At 35.2% G+C, this 13,384-nt stretch overlaps 1 long non-coding RNA gene across 1 annotated transcript in view; it reads right to left on the bottom strand.

Annotated features, from left to right (window-relative positions):
* Positions 1 to 13,384, bottom strand: part of LOC123781066 (uncharacterized) — a 614,912-nt gene that overhangs the window by 124,818 nt on the left and 476,710 nt on the right. Inside the window, exon 4 of the long non-coding RNA XR_015727365.1 lies at positions 9,986 to 10,082. This is a non-coding gene — a long non-coding RNA (uncharacterized LOC123781066). The remainder of the gene's footprint in view (positions 1 to 9,985; positions 10,083 to 13,384) is intronic.

The following is a 13,384-nucleotide window of genomic DNA, read 5'->3' as shown; positions in this document are numbered from 1 at the left end:
GAAGTTCCAAAGAGAGTAAGTTTTATTGAAAACCTATTTTATAGCAGGCACTGTAATAAGCACTTTATTACACCTTGTTAAATCCTCACAATGGCAATTTAGGGTTAACGTTTTTATTGCCATTCACTGCCACATAGGGATCCAGAAATTAAAGGTCTCAAGGAAACTGTGTAACTTGTTTAGCTTACCCAGCTAGCTGGAACCACAGTTCAGCCCAGGTTTGCTTGTCTATACAACCTACGCTACAATAAGAATCCTTATATTGCTCAGCAGAGAACTTATTTTCAAAAGTGGCATACCGTGATTATGTCAAATTATCTGATATTTGGGGAGAAGATATACATCACCCAAAACATGGAAAAAAGGCTTCACTTGGTTACACATATGTACACACACACACACACACACACACACACACACACACTGTGTGTCCACATATATAACCTTGAATCCTGACAAGATTTCCTACAGAAGGAATTATTTTTCAACAGTAAAATTTGTTAGAAGAAATACTCCTATGTAATTGTTTCTTGGGCAGTTGAGAATCATGGCTTTATGAAATACAGTGGCCTGATTTTACAAAATTGTAAATCACTTCATTATTTTATATGGGAAATTTAAAAATATGTACTTAGAATTGGTTGAAGACTTGGAAATCAATTTGCTTAAAGTTTGGTAGAACTGAATAGTTTTCCAGAAAGACAGATAACCTCTTTCAGAGAGTGATACAGTGTGTTCCTTTTTTTGCTTGTTTGTTTTTAATATAGGTTATGAGATTTGGTCCAAATGTCTTAAAGAAAAGATGTGTACAACCCAGTGAAGAAGGAGGAATTGTACCAATAGAAAACCTTAGCAACATCAGGAGCTTCTAGCAGAGGATATCATGACATCATTTTCTTCTAGAAAGCTCTAATAAGTGTGATTTGCAAATGATAGCCCTGACCACCATTGGCAGGAGGAGGTGCTCAGTCCTGAAAAATGCCTCAGCAGTGATGAGTGGGTTATGTGTGTGCGCAGCGAAAAGTGGACAAATAGAATTATTTCTTTTTTGATCTTGTGTCTTCTATAGGCTGTCAAAAAGGTTCATATCAATAGGTAGAAATAAGATATTGAAAAGGAGTGTGTAAGGATATTTATTCACTTTAGCTCAGATGTTCCAAAAATTGTATTTTTATCTGTTTTCCGTAACTTAACTAATCTTTACCTGTAGCCACTGTTAAATCTGGAAATTTTGGAAGAGGAGCATAGGACCCAGTGAGAGGTCAGAATTTAACCAACAAAAGCCCTTAGCACCATTAGCACCTTAAGTGTTTAAGATGAAGCACTTAAGTTTAAGATTAAGCACTTAAGGTTTAAACAGTCTTGATTTCTTGGGGAAGAGAGTAAATACTCAGTTCATTGGAAGTGCAAGCTTTCCATAAGGGATGGCTGTCCTCCCATCTGCAGGTAGAAGGAGGGGTCCCGTATACTCTGAGGAGGTGTTACTTTTTGTTCTGTGTGGCTCCACTTGAGTAGGTTCATCCTCTCTAACCCTGGCACTGGCCTTTTTTACTATCACATCTGATGATAATGAAATGGGTGGTTCCTAGCACAGGGGCCTGCACCAGTGCCAGTGCCCAGACCTCCCTTTGCTTTGGTTTATGGGGTCCACCTAGCTGCAGCCTATCGACTCAACCACAGGGCTCTAGCTCCAGCTGCTTCTCGCACTTCTTCATCTCCCTGGTGAGCCTTAGATTCTCCCGTTGGATATCCTACATGCCCCACATAATCTATGAGCAATGGATAATGCTATCTCAACCTATCAATGCAGACCTCTCTGCCCTACTGTCCACCGTTCCCTTACCATATTGGGTCACTTGCCACATGGGGTGAGGGGCTATTCTGAAAGGCTGGCACTCTCTTTTCCAGGCAATGTCCCAAGGTGGCCCAACACTTTCCCTAATCCTGCCACCACCTATCCCACCCTGTTGCAAGGGGTAGTGAGGGGCTGAGTTACCTAATTTCTATCTCTTTCATCTAAAGAATAGATTTTTTAAAATGCTGCATCATAATAAATATTGTAACTACTACAGATTTTATTGGTAATCATTTTTATACTTTCTCATTATGATTTGTGCGTCTTCTTTTCTGAACCTACATTTGTATTTCATATGTGAGACATTACATAAACTATTTCATATAAAATAAATTACATCTTAAATAATATTTATAGTTTATAAAATACACAGTAATATCTGAACATGCACTTATGAAAACAACATTATGGGAAAAATAAACTAGAGAGTAAAGGTCCAAAAGTATTCAGAGAGAGTGAATAGAATTTTACAGAATTATAGAATGAGAAAATTTGATTTTATACTACTCTGTCTAAAGGGTTACATTGATGGAATTTTACCTATACTATCTTAGCATGAGTAAACGTCCCATCAAACAATATGTGTTGCTTTCTCCCTGTTGGCCATATTGTGATTTTTATTAGGTGACACCTGTATGACATATTCAGGATAAATCTGAGAATAAAAGATAAATGAACTGAATGTGGTTATTTGTGGAACATAATCAAGAGCTAGCTGAATCTGAAAACATAAACAGTATACTCATAATACCTAGAAGAGCTACATATTTCATATACCAACAATTGTCTCTCATAAATTGGTTTAAGTGTGAAGGTGTAGCTGGAAAGTTAAATTATAAAGCTAAACAATTCCAGATGCCACTGTTGGTCACCAAATTAACACCAGATTCAATGTCTCCAAAAAGTTGTAATTCATTTCAATGCATTTAATTGCTGTCTTTTATCCACTATTATTCACTTCTAGTATACCTGCCTTCATAAATGGGGAAGGCTGCACCTTAATTTTACTAAGCAGTCGCAGAAAGGCACACTCATTACTTAGGTCTACAAACTAAGGCAAAGAGACTTTGATTATCATGTGAATTGGGATCCAGGTATACTACAAAATAAGGCAAATTAAAGCTTTTTCAAAACTGAGTACACGCAGTTCATTTCTCTATCATCTTGGAGCATATCTGCAAAGTACACATGTCATCTTGCAAAGGGTTACAGAAGCATCCATGAGTTGAGAAAGAAGGGAACTGACATGAAGAGATATTGGAATGAATATATCAGCAGTTAAACTTTGGATGCAACCTAGGTGAAGCCTGTTTTGATAAATGACATGTTAAGGATGTGAACCCAATGCTATTATGGTCATCTGTTTCTTTAAGGGTAGTCTAAAATGCCACCTTTGAAAAAAGAGTGTTATGTTGCCATGGGTGAAAAGCAGATGCTTTCATAAAGAGTTATACTTTGAGCAAATACAGGAGTTCAGGCGAGATAGTGGACTCAGCTAATATGAAAAAACTTGCTACCAACACCTAGAAATCCTGGGTAAAACAGAACTTTAAAATAGATGAATAGCTGAGCTCAAAAGAAAATCAGGAGCGTAGTGCCGAGAGGATGCTAATTGCCAGAAAAGAAGAGGAACTGAAAATTAGAACAGAAATGCATGAGCTGAAGTGCTGGCTTCCCCGTGCTTCAGTCCTGGCTACTAATGCCTCTGTGGGGTCAGAGAAGGCTTTGGGTCCAAGCCAGGTGAGCAGCTGAAATCTCATTCTGATATGATTGAAAAGCAAGGTAATATGGGATTTTAGAGAGAGGTTCGTTAAATTCTGATGGATACCGTGTATATCCAGGACCTTTGTGTACAAAGAATTCAGAGAGGAAATGACATGAAAATGTCCCTTGAAAGATTAAAGAGGACTTCAATAAGAAAATTAATGGAAGAAGATATTCTCAGGTGAGGAAAATTCTCCCCACCAGCAAAGAGGCATCAATCAGCTGCCAAAAGGAAAACTCTTAAGATGAAGGATCTCAAAGACACTGATGGTTCTGATACCCTGGGGAACTATGATTTAATGCTGAAATTGTGGGTCTCTAATGGTATATGAGAACTATGAACCTTCTGCTCTTCTTTCTACGCCACCAACTTGAATACTTTAACACCTCCTTTCCATTTCAAACAAATAAGAACACTGTTGTTTAGGGAATTAATTTATGTTTACTCCCCCAAATTCCTTTTGTTCATGTTTACTACATGCTACTACTTCACACGTATGATAACATTTAATCCTTATGTGAGCCCTATGATAGAGAGCATGTTATTACCCTGTTTTAGAGATGAATAAACTGTAGCACAATTTACAAGGTGGTTTGTTATTCTCAGCTCTCTGCTGACCTCGGATGGATATTTTACAAAGTGAGTATTCTTTCCTGATACGTGGTGAAATATTTTATTGATATCTTATTGAATATGAAACATCCCTATCTCTCTAAGCTGAGACAAGTCTACCATGAACAGTTTGACCTTACAAGAAGGCAAAATATGCATCTATTCAGAACTTCCCTAGAGCCATATGCTGCCATCACCAAATTCTATCTCTGGAGGGAACACTTATGGAGAGGGAACAGAATTAATTAACATTTTTGCATAGTGCAGGTGATTATTACTAATCTGAAGAGATAAAGTCACATAACCATTAGTAATTCAAACGTACTATTTTTATCTCAGTCTTCACATTCAAGACCTCCTTGTTCAACAACCACAATACCACCTCCCCAAATATTTCCAGGTATTCACAAAAAAGAGCCTATTTGTCCATCAACATATTATGTATTAGGGTGGCAAGTTAACACCCACCACGTTATTTTTTTCCTGCTCTAATTTCAGTTTCTTTTTCTACTTCTTGACTATATTTCTTTCTAATAGGAATAATAACTGTCAATTAAATCTCATATTCCTACTTTCAGATGGGTGTACTGAGGCACAAAATACTTAAGTATCGTGGCCAAGGCCACTGATTCATTAAGGAAAATATTAAGTTTTTAAAGGCTTTCTCATTCCAAATAGCACTACAAAACCTAAGTTTGGTGGAAGTCCTAACAATGTAAACACTTGCTGTTGCTTCAGCATTACCTTATGCAGAAAAAGAGAAACTAAAACTATAATCTATTAAATTGTACAAAGTGATGATTTGATACATGTACCCATTGTGAAAGGATTCCCACCACTCAACTAATTAACACATCCACCATCTCATGTATTTCCTTTTTTCTTTTCATTTTGATGACAACACTTAAGTTCTATTCTCTTAGCAAATTTCAATTATACAGTGAAGTATTATCAACTATAGTCACCCTCTTATACATTAAATCCTCAGACCTTATTCATACTACAACTAAAAGCTTACACTCTTTTACCGACATCTCCTGACCGCCCCCCCTCCCCCACAACCCACATCCCAGCCCTTGGCAACTACCATTCTCTTCTTTGTTTCTTTGAGTTTGACTTAAAAAAAAAATTCCATATACAAGTCATTCCATGCAGTGTTAGTTTTTCTCTGTTGGTTTATTTCATTTAGCATAATTCCCTCCAGTTTTACTCATGTTGTTGCAAATGAAAAGATTTCCTTCTTTTTAAAGGCTAAATAATATTGCGGTGTGTATGTGTTATATGTGTGTGTGTGTGTCTTCCATTCATCCACCAATGGATACTTAAGTGGTTTCTATACCTTTATTATTGTGAATAATGTTGCAGTAAATGCAGAGTCCAAATATCTCTTTGATATCCTGTTTTCATTTCCTTTGGATATATACACACAAGTGGGGTTGCTAGAGCATATGGAGCTCTATTTTTAATTTCTTGAGGAACCTCCATACTGTTTTCCATAGTGGCTATACCAGTTTACATTCCCACCAACAGTGCACAAGTATTCCCTTTTATCTGCATTCTTCCCAGTATTTGTTATCTCATTTTTTTAACAATAAACATCTCAATGAGTATGAGGTGATATCTTATTGTGGTTTTGATTTGCATTTCCTTTATGATAATGATATTGAGCACCTCTTCATGCACCTATTGGCCACTTGTATGTCTTCTTTGGGAAAATGTTCATTCAGGTCCTTTGCCCATTTTTTAAATTGGGTTATTTGGTTTTTTTGGTAATTGAGTTGTAGGAGTTCCTTGTATATTTTGGATATTATTCCCTTTTAAAATATGTGGTTTGGAAACAGTTTCACCCATTCCATTGGTTTACTTTTCATTTTGTTGATGATTTCCTTTGCTGTGCAGAAGCTTTTTAGTTTGGTGTGGTCTCACTTGTTTATTTTTGCATTTGTTGTCTGAGCTTCTGGTTTCTTATCCCAAAAAAATCATTGCCAAGACCAATGCCATGGAGCTTGCTCCTTATGTTTTCTTCCAGGAGTTTTATAATTTCAGGTCTTATATTTATGTCTTTAAAACATTTTGAATTGATTTTTGTGTATGGAGTAAGATAGGGGTCCAGTTTCATTTTTTCCACATGTGAATATCCAGTTTTCCCAACATCATTTATTCAAGAGACTATCTTTTTGAATATTCTTGGCTCTCTTATAAAATATTAGTTGATAGTTTATGTGTGGGTTTATTTCTGGGATCTCTACTCTGTTCCATTGGTTTATACATCTGTTTTTTTCATCAGCACCATGCTGTTTTGATTATCATAGCTTTGTAGTATATTTTGAAATCAGGTAATCTGATGCCTCAAGTTAATAGTTAATAGAATGTTGACCTGTCTATGACATAACAATAATAAGAGTAAACTTTTATCAAGTGCTTTTTATGGGCCAGCCATTATGTGAAGTCCTATGTGTGTTAGTCTTTTTAATGCTTTCAGGAGCTCTTAGATATAGAATCAATTTTATCCCCATTAATTTCAGTTAAAAATTTAAGAAGGTGAATTCAAACCCAATTCTGTGTGATACCAGAGGTTATTCTTTTAACCACTTTTCTAGAATTAATATAAAACCATAACATGTTTAGCATTAAACACAATTTTAAAAGTAATTTCAAGCACGTGTGGCAATAACTTTCATACTCTCTACTCTAGATTATTTATAACATTTTATTCATAATTAGATACCTTTACATCACTTTGTGATTCATTTTTCAGTTTATACCCTATGCTAATTCGTGGTATCTAGCACAGGGCCTGGTTTATAGTAAGTCTCAAATAGAGTAAATGAAATAAAGTTGAGAACCTCTTATAATTATTATATCAGTCTTTACATGTCTAAGGAAGTGGTAAAAAGGACTATTTACTCATCACCTACTGTATAGTGGTGCTCTGTTAGTTAAAACAAGAAGTAGTCACTGCCCTTATTGTGCTTCATTTTAGAACTACATCGCGATGATAGCCAGTGGCCACATGTGGCTATTGAGCACTTGAAAAGTAACTAGTCCAAATTGAAATGTGCTTTAAGTGTAAAATATACACTGGATTTCAAAGATTTCATTAAAAAAACAGAATGTTGAATATTCCAATAATTTATTATGTTAATTACATACTAAGATAATATTTTAGTTATATTGAATCAAATACATTATTATGGTTAGATTTTATGATTAAAATTAATTATGCTTAGGGGCATCTGGGTGGCTCAGTCAGTTATGTGCCCAATCCTTGATCTCAGCTCAGGACTTGATCTCAGGGTTGTGAGTTCAAGCCCTGCATTAGGCTCCATGCTGGGGGCTGGGCATGCAGCCTACTTAAAAATAAATAAATAAATAAACAAACAAATAAATAAATAAATAAATTAAATTGTGCTTATTTCTTTTTTGTGTTTTGTGATGGTTTTTTTTTTTTTTTTGACATCACTACTAGAAAATGTGAAATTTCATATATGGCCTGCATCATACTTCTATTAGATAGTGCTATTCCAAAGGACAGGAGGGACACATTAATAGATTATTAAAAGAGATGTTAAAATTTCTATGGTATACATACACAAGGATCATGTGGAAACACAAAAGGAGGACTTCCAAATTAGAAAAGATAATTCACTAAGAGTCCCCATAGAAGGTGACATTTATTTTCTTGTCTTCTTGCTTTTTTTTTTTCTAGTTCCCATTTGTTCCTAATGCATTTGTACTTAGGTTAATTGATACTGTGGTTTCCTTCTACAGAAATCCTGCATAAAGTACCTTGAGGACTTACGACTGCCTTCACCAGACACAATAGGAAGGTGTTAGGATAGGATAAGTCTCAGGGCCTTAGTGGGAAGAAACAGAATGTCTAGATCAAGAACATTTTGGAGTGTACTCCCTAATTGTTTAGCTTTCTCTTAAATTTTTGACTTCTTTCTGTGTCTTACTATCAAATGTTTTCCACCTCTTTCTAGTCAAGTATAAATATATATGTAAAATTGAAGAAATCACAAGATTATAGCTGATAAATTCTCACAAAGGAACGGTACCTCTATATCCAGGACCTAGATCAAGAAATAGAAAACATCTAGTGTCTTAGGGGCTCCCATAAGCCCCCTGCAGTCCTGCACCACCAAAAGTAAATGACTATGTTGACTTTTAACAATGGAGATTAGTTTGCCTGTTTCAAACTCTATATTTATGAAAGTACACAATTTCCTTGTGTTGACAGTGCTCCAGCATTGGACACCAACTATACCATACTTCTGTTTAAATGCAAGTGGACAACCAAGAATCGCCCTACATATGAGAAAGAAAGTACAGTACAAAAAAGAAAGAAAAAAGATGTTGAAGGAAAAAAAGATAATTCGGGGGGAAATCAATTAAGAAAAGCCTTATTCATTAACTATTTTCAACTTACATATGTCTGGGAATATGTAAAAATAAATTACAACTGACCCTTAAACAACCTGGGGGTTAGGGGCACTGACCTCCTATGCAGTAAAAAATCCACATATAATTTTTGACTCTCCAAAAACTTAACTACTAATAACCTACTGTTGACCAGAGTCTTACTGATAATATAAATTTATTTTATATGCTACATATATTATATACTGTATCCTCACAAAAAAGGTAGAGAAAACAAATGTTAAGAAGATCATAAGGAAGGGGCGCCTGGGTGGCACAGTGGTTGAGCATCTGCCTTTGGCTCAGGGAGTGATACCGGCATTATGGGATCGAGCCCCACATCAGGCTCCTCTGCTATGAGCCTGCTTCTTCCTCTCCCACTCCCCCTGCTTGTGTTCCCTCTCTCGCTGGCTGTCTCTATCTCTGTCGAATAAATAAATAAAATCTTTAAAAAAAAAAGATCATAAGGAAGAGAAAATACAGTACTGTATTATAAAAAAAAATCTATGTATAAGTGGACCTGCACAGCTCAAACCCATGTTATTCAAGGGTCAACTGTATATACAATACTGAACTTAGTGAAATTCTAAATATTACATACAAAGATATTTGGAAGAAATTACAAAATAAGAAGAATGACATACAATTGGGATACTGATAGAACAGGAAAATCTTAGAGATTGAAAACAAAATTGCAGACATAAGACATTTACTAGGAGAACTAGAAAACAAATTTGAGAAAATATTGTAGCATGAAACAAAAAGACAAAGAAACTGATAATGTTAGGTAAAAGATAACAGATGTAGTAATCCAATATTCCGCTAACAGGATTTCCATAGGAAGAGAGAAAGGAAAGCAGACTCAAGGAAGTTATCAGAGAAATAATGGAAGAAAATTTCCCAGAAGTGAGGACATGAGTCTTGAGGTTGAAAAGACCCATCAAGTATCCAATGAAATACCTGACTAAAGATTTGCACATAGCCTTTGGTTTTTAAAACTTTAGAATATGAAAGATAAAGAGATAATCCTAAAAGTATCCAGAGAGAAACAACAAGTCACTTATAAAAGATGAGAAAGAGTGGTTTCAGCCTGGCATCAGCAAAACTGGAAGTTAGTGGACAATATAGTGATGCCTAAAAGTTCTGAAGAAAGGCTATTTTCCACCCAGAGGTCTATATTCAACCAAGGACACTTACAAGTGTGCAAGGAATTATCAACTTTACCTCTCATTTGTGTTTTGCAGACAGTGATTTGATAGTATATTTCAACAAAATAAGGGAGCAAATCAATGCTGTGGAAGATGAAGTAATCCAGGAAAGAGTAAATTTACCCTGGGAGAACAAAGAAACGAAGTCCCACAGTAACAGTTTGGTAGCAGATCTACAGGACAAACCATCCTGGTCATGGCAAAAGGATGATGGATAACTCTGTGAAAAAGAAAAGAAAAAGATTAAAAAACTCCTGACATAATAGAAAGCATAACTAAAAATTGAAAGTAATTGAGAATAGGATAAGGTCAAATAATATAAGAATGAGAGAAAGTCATAGTTCAAATTAAGTAAATTGAAATGTGATATGATCTTAAGCAATTATTAGAGTGCAAGAAATAGTGATATATTTGACCTGATACTAGTAACAGTCCTCTTTATGTAGTACAGAGGTCATGATATTGGTTTCAAAGAGGAAGAAAATAATGCTAGCACGTTCCAAGGCTTCAAATTACGTATTCACAAAATTTAAAAAATAACCCATGCAATGGTTTTTAACTTTAGTATCAACCAACCTATACAAAACATAGAAGTCCACGATCTGGCTACAGAGCAGAATGTAAATATTAGCAGACAACATAAAAGTAAAAGTGAAACTGACATAAGTGAGAAGTGAATAACTGGAAAAGGTTTAGGTTGGATGAAAGTGAAGGAAAGGCAGGGTACTAATACCTTCCAATTAGAAAGTGAGAAATCAAGAGAAACTGATGAAAATTGATGGCAACAATTACACAGATCATCAATAAAAGAATTAAAATTATAATATTAATATTTAACAGAGAGCAGGGAGGAGGATGAGTGTAGAGTAATTGACCTAAACGCTCATCATTCATATTGAAGAGGCAATTGAATTATATAACTCTAGCTGACTAGCAGAGAAGAAGTGTATTAAAAAGAATACTGGGAAACTCACATAATTTGGGGTAGGGTGAAATAACAAGGTTTGGAATTAAGCTTCCAGAAACAATCTCTAAGACCACAAAGCAAAAATAGTCTAATGAAGAAATGTGTCACTATGGCTGCCCCACTGAACACTAAAGAAAACCAGAATCACCAATGCCCTCATAATCTGCTACCCCAAACCTCTCAGCAAAGAAAAATGGATTAAAGCCCTTTTCCTCAAGTCCTTACTTCCAAAGCACACTCACATACTATTGAGTCTGACTGGATTAAATGAAGTCACATACTGGTCCTGTAGCATGTCCCTTACCTGCAAAGAGGCTGAGGAATTGAGTCTTTTCATTTTCATCTTGGGGAGGTAAGATTCATACGATTAGAAAATTCATATGAAGGCACTGCATGACCAGAAAATTGGACAAAAGTGACATATATTGTCAGAGTTGATTTTAAAAAGGAGCAAAACCATATTACCCACAGCTTTGAGAGGAGTACCAAGAGAACCAAAAAGCAGAAATAATCTAAAAAGTTACATCCAGGGCAGTGAAAAAGAAGGTAAAGAGAAACTTCTTGTAGCAAGTCTCACTTGTCATCAACAGCAGATTTGACTGACACGATTAAAAATTGAAAATAAAAGAGAGACGATGAGGACACTTGCTTAGGTGAGCATGTAAATGATGGTAAATGATGGAGTAGGAAATTAAACAAAGATCTTTCTTAAAGCAAAATATTGACTACAATTTAACTTAATGTGACAGAAAACGTAGAGTTTAAGCAGAAAGAGATCTTCAAGACTAAACGGTTCTTTTATTTTAGAGAAATTTGAGAAAGCTTGTGTTTGTGGGAGAGAAGAAGGAAGAAACAGTGGTGCCAGGGAATGGAATTTAGAATTAGAACAGAAGACCAGATATTTTGAATTTTAAAGAAATGTCAACCAGGATAAGTAAGTATAGAGGTCTGAGGAAATCATCAGCTGAGGCATGCCCTGAACAACTTTAGAAAGGAGTTTCCAAAGCTAGAATCACTGTTTCTTCTGGCTCGAATTTCTGTCTCTTCTGAATAGCAGTCCTTTGAGACATGACATACATTCTGTTTGGTTGGACATTTTTTCTGATTGGTCAAATCTCATGCTATACTGGTAGCTAAATATTTTGGATTCCACTTTGCTGTGTTTGGCACTATCTTTAAACAGCATAATCATTATTTTATTTTTATTATTTATTGATGTATAACTTTCATACAATAAAGTGCGTAAGTCTTCAGTGTATGGCAAAATGAATTTTCACATTTTTACATGAATATATGTATACAACCACATAACCACCCCTTGAATGAAGACTTTGAATGTTTCCAGTATCTTAGAAGTATTCTCAAGCTCCTCCCAATCAGTACCCCTCAAGGAACCATTATTCTGGCTGTTATAACCATAGATTTGTTTTCAGGTTTTTGAATTCTGTGTAAATGCAGTGGTTTACCACAGAACCTTTGTGTCTGACCTCTTTCACTGAACATTATGTCTATGAGATTCTCTCTTAAAAAAAATATATATATATGTATATATATAATTTATTTATTTATTTGAGGGAGAGAGAGAGAATGTGCTCAAAGAGGGAGAGCACAAGTGGGGAATGAGGGAGGGGTAGAGGGAAAGAGCTGGATGCAGAGGTGGGGCTCAATTCTAGGACCCTGTGATCACAACCTGAGCCAAAGGCAGATGCTTAACTGACTGAGCCACCCAGGCATCCCTGAGATTATTTCATGTTATTGCATGTATTAGGAGTTCATTCTTTTTCATTGTTGGAATATACCCTAATTGACTTATCTATTCTATTGTTGATAGACATTTGAATGGTTTCCAGTTTGGGCTACTATGAACATTCTTGTACATGTCTTCTTGCGTTGGATATTTACCCAGGAGTGTAACTGCTGTTTCACGGGAGTATATGCACATTTAGCTTTAGTAGTAACATGTACATAATATTTTGTCACTGTCTTCTTTAAAACAATATACCCTTTTCTAATTGATATCATTTAATTCATATCAAATTAATAAATTTTCTTATATTATCATCCCCATATAACTTTTAATTTGACTTATACATTTGACTCTCTTCCTTCTCTTCTCCCTCTTTTTCTTTCCTTTCTACTCTTTTACTCCTATTTTTTGTAATACCCATTTTTTTCTTGCTATGAAAAAGTGACAAATCATCCTTTTCTGTCTTTTGCTTGACTTTTGCAATGGACCAAGCTTTTCAGTTATTTTCTACAAGAATGCTTAATTGATTGAACTGTTGAACAAATGGATTAATATCTGGGTTAATCTGGCTAGAACCTTTCCTAATTTGTAAATTTTTAATAAATCTAGAGTATTAGTCTATTGTCAACATCAGCCCTTAATAGTAAAGAGAGCCTTAAGGGCACAAATTCAAGATGCAGAATTTATTTAGGTAATATTTTTCTATTGAAGTGTAAGATATTGGAAAAATATATGTTTTAGAATATTAGCATACAGTAAATATTATTTGTTAAATATCAGTAATTCATTAGATTAAAAATTGGACAGC

Source organism: Ursus americanus, chromosome 18 (genome assembly GCF_024610735.1).
Source record: "Ursus americanus isolate L20-20 chromosome 18, mUrsAme1.1.p, whole genome shotgun sequence".
In the NCBI taxonomy this organism is placed as follows: Eukaryota; Metazoa; Chordata; class Mammalia; order Carnivora; family Ursidae; genus Ursus; species Ursus americanus.
Note: the sequence above shows the minus strand (reverse complement) of the source record. Positions and strands in the feature narration are given on the sequence as shown.